Raw genomic sequence first — 7,997 nt, 5'->3', positions numbered from 1 at the left:
TCAAGATCGCAACTGCAAACGTTGGGATCGCCGACTCGAAGACGTCCGACTCTTCGTTGGTTTTCGGTGGTTTTCTCCGGCCTCTGCCACGTCATTGGCTGTTTCCACCGTCAGTAGGCTTTTTCCCCTCATATCAAGTATGAGGGTTTTGCCACTGAGGAGTTTGTGTCGCAGCTAGCGTGCCCCTCTCGTAATATAAGATATCACGGGTCGGGTCGTGTGGAGCCGTTGGCTTCACTCTTCGATTCCGCCGCCCGACTGCGCACGTCCACGTGCGCCTTTGAGTGGTCCATCTTTCTTCCTCTTCCTCTTTCCTCTGTCTTGTGCTCCACTAGCCCAGCTGCTAGTTTGTTAGGTTATGAGCGATACGCCGACCTCGCCTCCCACTCCGCGTCCGGCGAGTACGGTCCCGGTCCCCGCGGCCAAGCTCCCGGTGACACTGACTGTGCAGGCGAGTTTCGGTTTCCGGCCCGAACCGGCGATTCCGATTCTTCGGGACATGTCGAGTTTTCCCGTCTGGGCCGAGACGTTCCTCCAGCACCTCCAACACTACGGTGTGGCCATGTACACCGAGTCGCCCACGGTGACGCGCACCGGGATCACACACTTCAACGAGGCCTTCCTCGCCAACGAGGTACGCCTCGCGGCGGACGATGCCATCCCGATGCCCTCGACGGCTACCGCCGAGGAACAAAAAGCTGTCAACGAAGCTCGTGAGAAGTACCGGAAGAGCCTTCTCGAGCTCCATTCGGTTGAAGTCGCGGATCTTGAGCGCAAAGCGGTCTTTGACGAGCTGCTGAAGCTCATGCATCCGTCGCTCCGACCGATCCTCAAGGGGCACCGCTCGATTTATCCTGCGTGGCAGTTTTTGCGCTCGTACGGCTCGTCGGACTCGGGTTTGTCGCGCCTCGGCATGCAACTCTCGTTGCGTGACGTTCGCCCGAGCAAGTTCCGCGACCCTGTCGCGTGGACCAACGAGTTCGAGACGCGTTTTCTCGCCGTCGTACAGCCTTCTCTCGTCAAGCGTCCCGCGCATCTTGTCGAGGAGTTCCAGGCGCTCGTGCTCGAGCTTGTGCAGCCCTCGATGATCTACCTCGCGAACGCGGATCGCCCGCGCAACGCGCCCAAGTGGAACCCGCCCGGCAACCTCTCGTTCCCCGAGTTCAAGCAGCACTACATCTCGTACCACGCCACGCTTGACCATGAACCTGCTCAAGGCACCTCGGACGCTGATGCGACCATGGAGACGTCGGCCCTTGTAGGCATGCGTGATGACGCCGACCGCCGCAAGTCCTCCACGCGTACGCAACGCCAACAGCGCCCGCGAGCTGTGCCTGAGGGTAAGTCCAAGAACTGCCGCTACTGCTGGTCCGTGCTCGGCCGGAAGCACCCGCACGCGACCGAGAACTGCCGTGCCCTGGCCCGCGCGTTTGCCGACGACGACGTTCCGAGCGATTTCGAACTCCCGGGGCTCCTCGCGACCCTGCGCAACGTCAAGACGCGCGGCAAGCAGTCGAAGCGTGCCAAGTTCACGCCGCCCTCCGACAAGAAGAAGCGCAAGGAGCGATACCACAGCGGTTCTGATCGTCCTCGTAGCAAGCGCCAGGCTCGCCGTCATGAGGACTCCTCCGATTCTATGTCGGACTCCTCCGAGTACGACTCCACGCGCAAGGCCCGCCGCCCAACCGCAACAAGCGCAGTGGTGGCCGCCGCGACGACCGCCGTGACGATAGTCGTGAAGACCGACGCGACCAGCGCCGCGATGGCCGCCGCGATGACCGCCGCGATGCCCGCCGCGATGATCGCCGCGATGTCAGCCGCTCTCGCTCGACGCCGCGCCGCAGCTCGTCGCACGCCGCCGGCAACTCGGCCGCGACCGGTGCCGGTAACGTTAACACGATGCCTTCGCACGCGTACGCTGCTTCTTCTTCATCCTCGAGCCAATCTCGAGAGTCGCTTCGCGCGACAGCGCTTGTGGTTGCTTCTACGCCCACACCTACAGCGCAGACCGTCGAGCCTCGGTCTCCGGTCATGTCTGAAATGACACAAACTTTACCCACACTGGCTTCTCAGCCCGCGACGTCCACGACGTCGGTTGCCCTTGGTGTCTCTTCTGGCCCAAGCTTGGCTTCTGTGGTTTCTTCGCCGACGGAGCACTCCACTTTCCGGGAGGCCTCCTCGTCCGCGTCAATGCAAGTGCCCGCGACTGCGGTGCCTGTCGCTGCTCCGGCACCGACTTTGCCAACTGCCTCGACCCCGGTCGAGCGCGACAATCTTCTTGCTTTGTCCAACGTGAGCTCTGCGGACTCTGATGCGCCGCTCCATCCATGGACGCGCTCGCCGCATCGGAATCCTGCGCATGTGACGCACGAGCTCCAGAGTGGCCCTTTGCTGCCGCTCGCGAACGAGCTTCCAACGCTCGATTGGCTGCTATTCTCGGTGCCATCGCCGCTTGATGGCCCGACGCGTTGTGACGGCGTCGAGGTTTCTCCGCTGGTCATCCAACGTATCGGCAACGAGTATGGCTTGCTCTCGACTGCGACGTCTCGTGTCACGACGCCGCACGTCATGTATGACCGGCAGTGGATCATCGACAGTGGCGCCTCTGCGCACTGTACGCCACATGCCGACTGGTTTGTCCAGTTCTTGCCTCATGAGTCGCTCCTCCGCGTGGGTGACAACCACGGACTTCGTGTCCGCGGTCTTGGCATGGTCAAGTTTACCGTCGAGGTCGTCGACAGCACGGGCGCTACGACGTCCCGAGTCGTGACGCTGCGTCAAGTACTCTACGTACCCGAGCTCAAGTTTAACTGTTTTCGGTCGGCGCGGCCTTTCTCGACCGTCTCAAACCCGATTTCGGATCGGAGGTGCTTAGCCACCTGCTCTTCTTGGACAGCCCCACGGGCCAAGCCATCAAGGCGCCACGCTCGAGCTCGACGCGTCTCTATGCGTTCCCATGCTCGCAATGCCCTGGGCTCGTCTCTGCTGTTGTCGACGATGCTACAACGTCGATGCCGTACCACGGCCATCGTGCGATCCTTGCGGTTGCCCAGAGCATCCAGCATGGTATTGCTGCCGCTACGACGCAGCGCTTCTCCGATGAGCTTCATGGTTTCCGCAACGGAAAAGCTCTCTGGAATGGTCCGGAAGCATCTACTGTTCCCTTTCTTGCGGACATGTACGATGAATCTTCACCCACGGACGTCTCTGACCTACCTCTAGGTTCTCAGGGTGATCACGACACCCCGGCGGCGCCTACTTGCGTCCATGACTTTATCAGTCTGGCTGCGGTCAACGACCACAGTGCCGAAATAATACATGGTGCTCTAGCCACTTTCGTGTTTAAAGCCGCTGCACCGCAGACTCGGCCACATTGGTGACGCTGCTATGCGTACCATGATTCGCGATCATCCCGAGTTGGAATCGTTTCGTGGCACCGGACGGATGCCGTCGCACAGCTGCGATGTGTGCATCCAAGCCAAGTCCAAGCGCCTACCATTTCCCAAGGACTCGATTACCCCACGTGCGACCGCGCCGCTTGCGCGCGTCCACACGGACATGTGGGGACCTATCAAAATCCCGACACCGTCGGGTGCAACGTACTTTGTCGTCTTCATCGATGAAGCGACCCACTACTTGTGGACGTACCTCTTGCAGACTCGTACTGACATCTACAAGATCTACGAGATCTTTCGCGCTGAAGCTCGCGCTCTTTTCCGCGCCGAGCCTATTGACCTGGAGTACTCGGAGTTCTTCGACATCAACCTCCTTCAAGGCGATAATGCGCGCGAGTATGAGAAGCTTGGTCGCATCATCCACGCCAAGTATGGCACCCGGATGGTGTATTCCAACGCTTACACGCCTCAGCAAAACGGCGTCGCTGAACGCATGATGGGCACTTTGCTTGCTCGCGTACGCGCCTTGCTCATCGAGGCGGTACTCCCTAAGTTCATGTGGGCGTTGCGCTCGAGCACGCGACGTACCTCATCAACATTACACCGACAGAAGCTAATGGCGGCCAGACCCCATACTTCTTGGTGCACAAGGAGCACCCCACACTGCAATACCTGCGTGTGTTTGGCTGTGTTGCCTGGGTCCACGTGCAAGTTCCTGCACGCTTGGACAAACTTGAAGCACGCGCTCTGCGCTGCATCTACATTGGCGTTCCTCACAATCGCCAGGGTTTCCGGTTGATGGTCCCGGAGACTCATCGTCTCATTGACAGTCGCGACGTCATTTTCCGCGAAGATGAGTTTTACCCTATCGCGACGATTGAGGCTGCCGCTTTGGCACGCCGCACCACCGATGCGTCGCAGGGCCATCCTAATGGTCCTACACCTACCCGTGTGGGTGTTCTGCCACCACTACCGACCACGACCTTACCGTCGTTGGACTCGACGTCTGCACCTGTGCGTTCGGTCCATGACCATAGCTCGACTGCGACCACTTCCTCGGCACCCGAGCCCTTGGAAGCGGCTCTACCAGGAGCGGCGCAACAGGCCCCAACCCTAGCGGTTCGTCCGCGGGATGCACCCGTTGTTGACGCTACGCGATATGTCTCCGCGATGCATCAGGGCGTGCAAGCACCACCAGGTCAAACTTCCGTTCGGTCGACTCCTAGTCCCACGGAGCCTGGCAGCAGTGTTTCCGCACCAACCCTGGAGGATGCTAGCATCTCTGCGCATACTCGTGGCGATACTGCGCCTATAATCCCGGCTCTGCCGACGCGGCAACGTACACACGACCTACTGCCGGATACCTGTCCTCCTTCTGCAAGACATCCAGGCTCGAGCGCCCACTCGGATGACCGCTGGCCCCGGTCGAGTGGCGACTCCGGCGTCGCTGGCTCTTCAAACTCTTCGACCTCGTCGTTGCAGTCGCATCCGACTCCGCCCTCCACTGCGGATCTGAGCTCTACTCGTCTGCTGCGTGACTCCGGTCTACATAGCACCCAAGCGGTCCCTCCGCTGGTGGCGCAGGAATCAGACAAGAACGATCTCACTCACCCGTCAACGCAAGACGAGCCAGTTCCTTGGTTCACGTCCGTTGATGAGATCGGCGATACAGAAACGTACAACATGGCGTTTACGTCATTCCAGATGCCCCCACTTTCCATTGGGGAGGCCAACGCGCTGTGGGCAAACTGGGAGGCAACTCGCCCTCGACAGACCCGCTACAAGCGCGTCTCGTTCGATTCAGCTACTTATGTAGTCTATTTTTCCGAGTCTCAGCCGCCTTCGGCGCTGCTCAATCCTTTCCGTGCACAATCTGCGCCCATCTACGACGATGAAGACATTCCGTCTGAAATGATCGGGCCGCACGCACTTTCTACGGTGCATACTGCACCCGTGGCAATTTCGCCACCTGAAATCGTCGTCCCACTGGCTCTCGTCTCGACCACTGAGTCAGATGACCCGGTTGCAGTCACTGACGTACCTGGCTATGCAGCCCTCGCCAACATGGACGAGCATGGCGATCTCGATGACACAGTGCCCACCACATGGGCCGAAGCCATGCGCAGCCATGAGCGCGAGCACTGGCTTGCTGCCGCTCACGAGGAGTACAAATCTCTTCTTCGTAACAATACGTGGCGCATGGTCTCGAAACTCCGTGCCCAACGCAACGGTCCCGTGACAGTCCTACCTACGCGGTGGGTATTCACCCGCAAGCTCAAAGCTGACGGCTCGATCGACCGCTACAAAGCGCGTCTCGTCGTCCAGGGATTCCGCCAAAAGGCTGGGATCGACTATGATGAAATTTTCAGCCCCGTCGTGCGCATGGAGGTTCTCCGTCTGCTCTTCACGATTGCGGCGCTCGAAAACTACGAAATAATCCAAATGGACGTAAAAACTGCGTTCCTGAACGGCCTCCTCCCTGAGGACCCGGCCATCTTCGTCAAGCTCCCTCCAGGGATTGACCAACCCGATCCATCGCTGCTTTGCCAACTTCTCCGAGCCCTTTACGGCCTGAAGCAAAGCCCACGCATCTGGTACGAGACCTTCGTCCAGTTCATGGAATCGATCGGTTTTACCCGTACGCGCAAAGACCGCTGTGTCTTCACCAAGCGCTACGATGGACGTCTCGTCTACATCAGTCTCTACGTCGATGATCTCTTGATCTTTGCACCCACGCGTGCCATCGCCAATGAGATTCGAGCGGTCCTTAAGGCCAAATTCCAGATGAGCGACCTTGGTGATGTCGCCTTCATCCTTGGCTGGCAGATCATCCGTGATCGCCGCAACCGCACCATCTTCATCCATCAGACAAAGTACATCTCGGAGCTTCTCGCTCGGTACAACTGTCTCGAAGGCAAGTGGGCTCCTACGCCGCTTGAACCGAACCAGGACCTATCGTCCGTCAACAAGGACTCGGACCCGAAAAAGGTTGCCACGCTTGCGACCTACATTCCTTATCGGTCTGCCGTCGGCTCGCTTATGTACCTCGTACTTGGCACTCGCCCGGACCTGGCTCATGCCGTCCAACAGCTTAGCCAGTATTTGAATAGTCCTGCACTTGGCCATTACCGTGCCGTGCAGCATGTTCTCGCGTACCTTCGCGGTACACGCACCATGGGCATTACCCTTGGTGGTCTCTCTGCGAGTTCCTTTCCCGCACTCGAGGCGTACGTCGACGCTGACTACGCCAAGTGCACCGACACTCGTCGCTGCATCAGCGGTTATTTCACCCTTTTCTATGGCAGCCCCATTTCATGGCTCGCCAAGAAGCAACCCACGGTTGCTCTCTCTACTACCGAGGCGGAGTACACAGCTCTCGCTAGCTGCCTCCAAGAAGGCTTGTACCTCAAGTACCTCCTCCTCGATCTGGGTTACGACCTCAAGGATCCCATTCCGATCCACGAGGACAACCTCAGCACCATCAAAATCGCCAAGAACCCCGAGTTCCATGGGCGTACCAAGCACATTGACGTCAAGCATTTCTTCGTCAAAGAGCTCGTTGAAGCTCAAGTCTTCGAAGTGGTCTACTGCCCTTCGCAACACCAAATCGCCGACATTTTCACGAAGGCTCTTCCCAAGGACCAGTACCGGTACCTTCGTGAGCGCCTTGGCGTCGGTGCTCATGCCACCGACACGACCGCGGCTCCGCGCCGTTAAACGCTTCATGCGTTGGTCTGCCTATATGTCTGTGCGTCCTTCCTGTGACACCATCTCTGGGTCACCTCTGTGCTCTGTGTTTTTCTCTTTTCTTTTCCGTCTCTTGGTCTCTCGACCTCCGTGCCTCGACACCATGTTCTCCAGGGAGGCTGGTGGTCCCACGGTTTTGACGAGTCATCTTTTCTGCCCCATTACGCATGGGAGCAGTCACCACACGTGTGACAGTTTGTGGACCTCATGGTCCTCATCACTCAGCCTCGTACCTACGAGCCGGCTTCCCCCACATTTGCACTTGGGGAGGCTGTCAAGATCGCAACTGCAAACGTTGGGATCGCCGACTCGAAGACGTCCGACTCTTCGTTGGTTTTCGGTGGTTTTCTCCGGCCTCTGCCACGTCATTGGCTGTTTCCACCGTCAGTAGGCTTTTTCCCCTCATATCAAGTATGAGGGTTTTGCCACTGAGGAGTTTGTGTCGCAGCTAGCGTGCCCCTCTCGTAATATAAGATATCACGGGTCGGGTCGTGTGGAGCCGTTGGCTTCACTCTTCGATTCCGCCGCCCGACTGCGCACGTCCACGTGCGCCTTTGAGTGGTCCCATCTTTTCTTCCTCTTCCTCTTTTCCTCTGTCTTGTGCTCCACTAGCCCAGCTGCTAGTTTGTTATATACCATGTGTCTTTTCTCTTTGCGATGCCGACATACATGGCCCACGCGTACGGGTGTGTATACCTCCGCGCCAAGTTTCCAGGGCTCAAGCGCCCGTTCGTGTCGCCACTGGGCCGCCCGGCAGGTGTCTACGCCATTTGTGTGTTCGGTCTTTGCTGGATCTCGCTCTTGGTTTGTCAAGATGACAGCCTCTTTCTATCGCTCGTCGCCGTCGCTACAGCA

Source organism: Saprolegnia parasitica, assembly GCF_000151545.1.
Source record: "Saprolegnia parasitica CBS 223.65 unplaced genomic scaffold supercont2.3, whole genome shotgun sequence".
Lineage (NCBI taxonomy): Eukaryota > Oomycota > Saprolegniomycetes > Saprolegniales > Saprolegniaceae > Saprolegnia > Saprolegnia parasitica.
The sequence above is the reverse complement of the archived record's forward strand: the minus strand, read 5'-3'. Positions refer to the sequence as shown.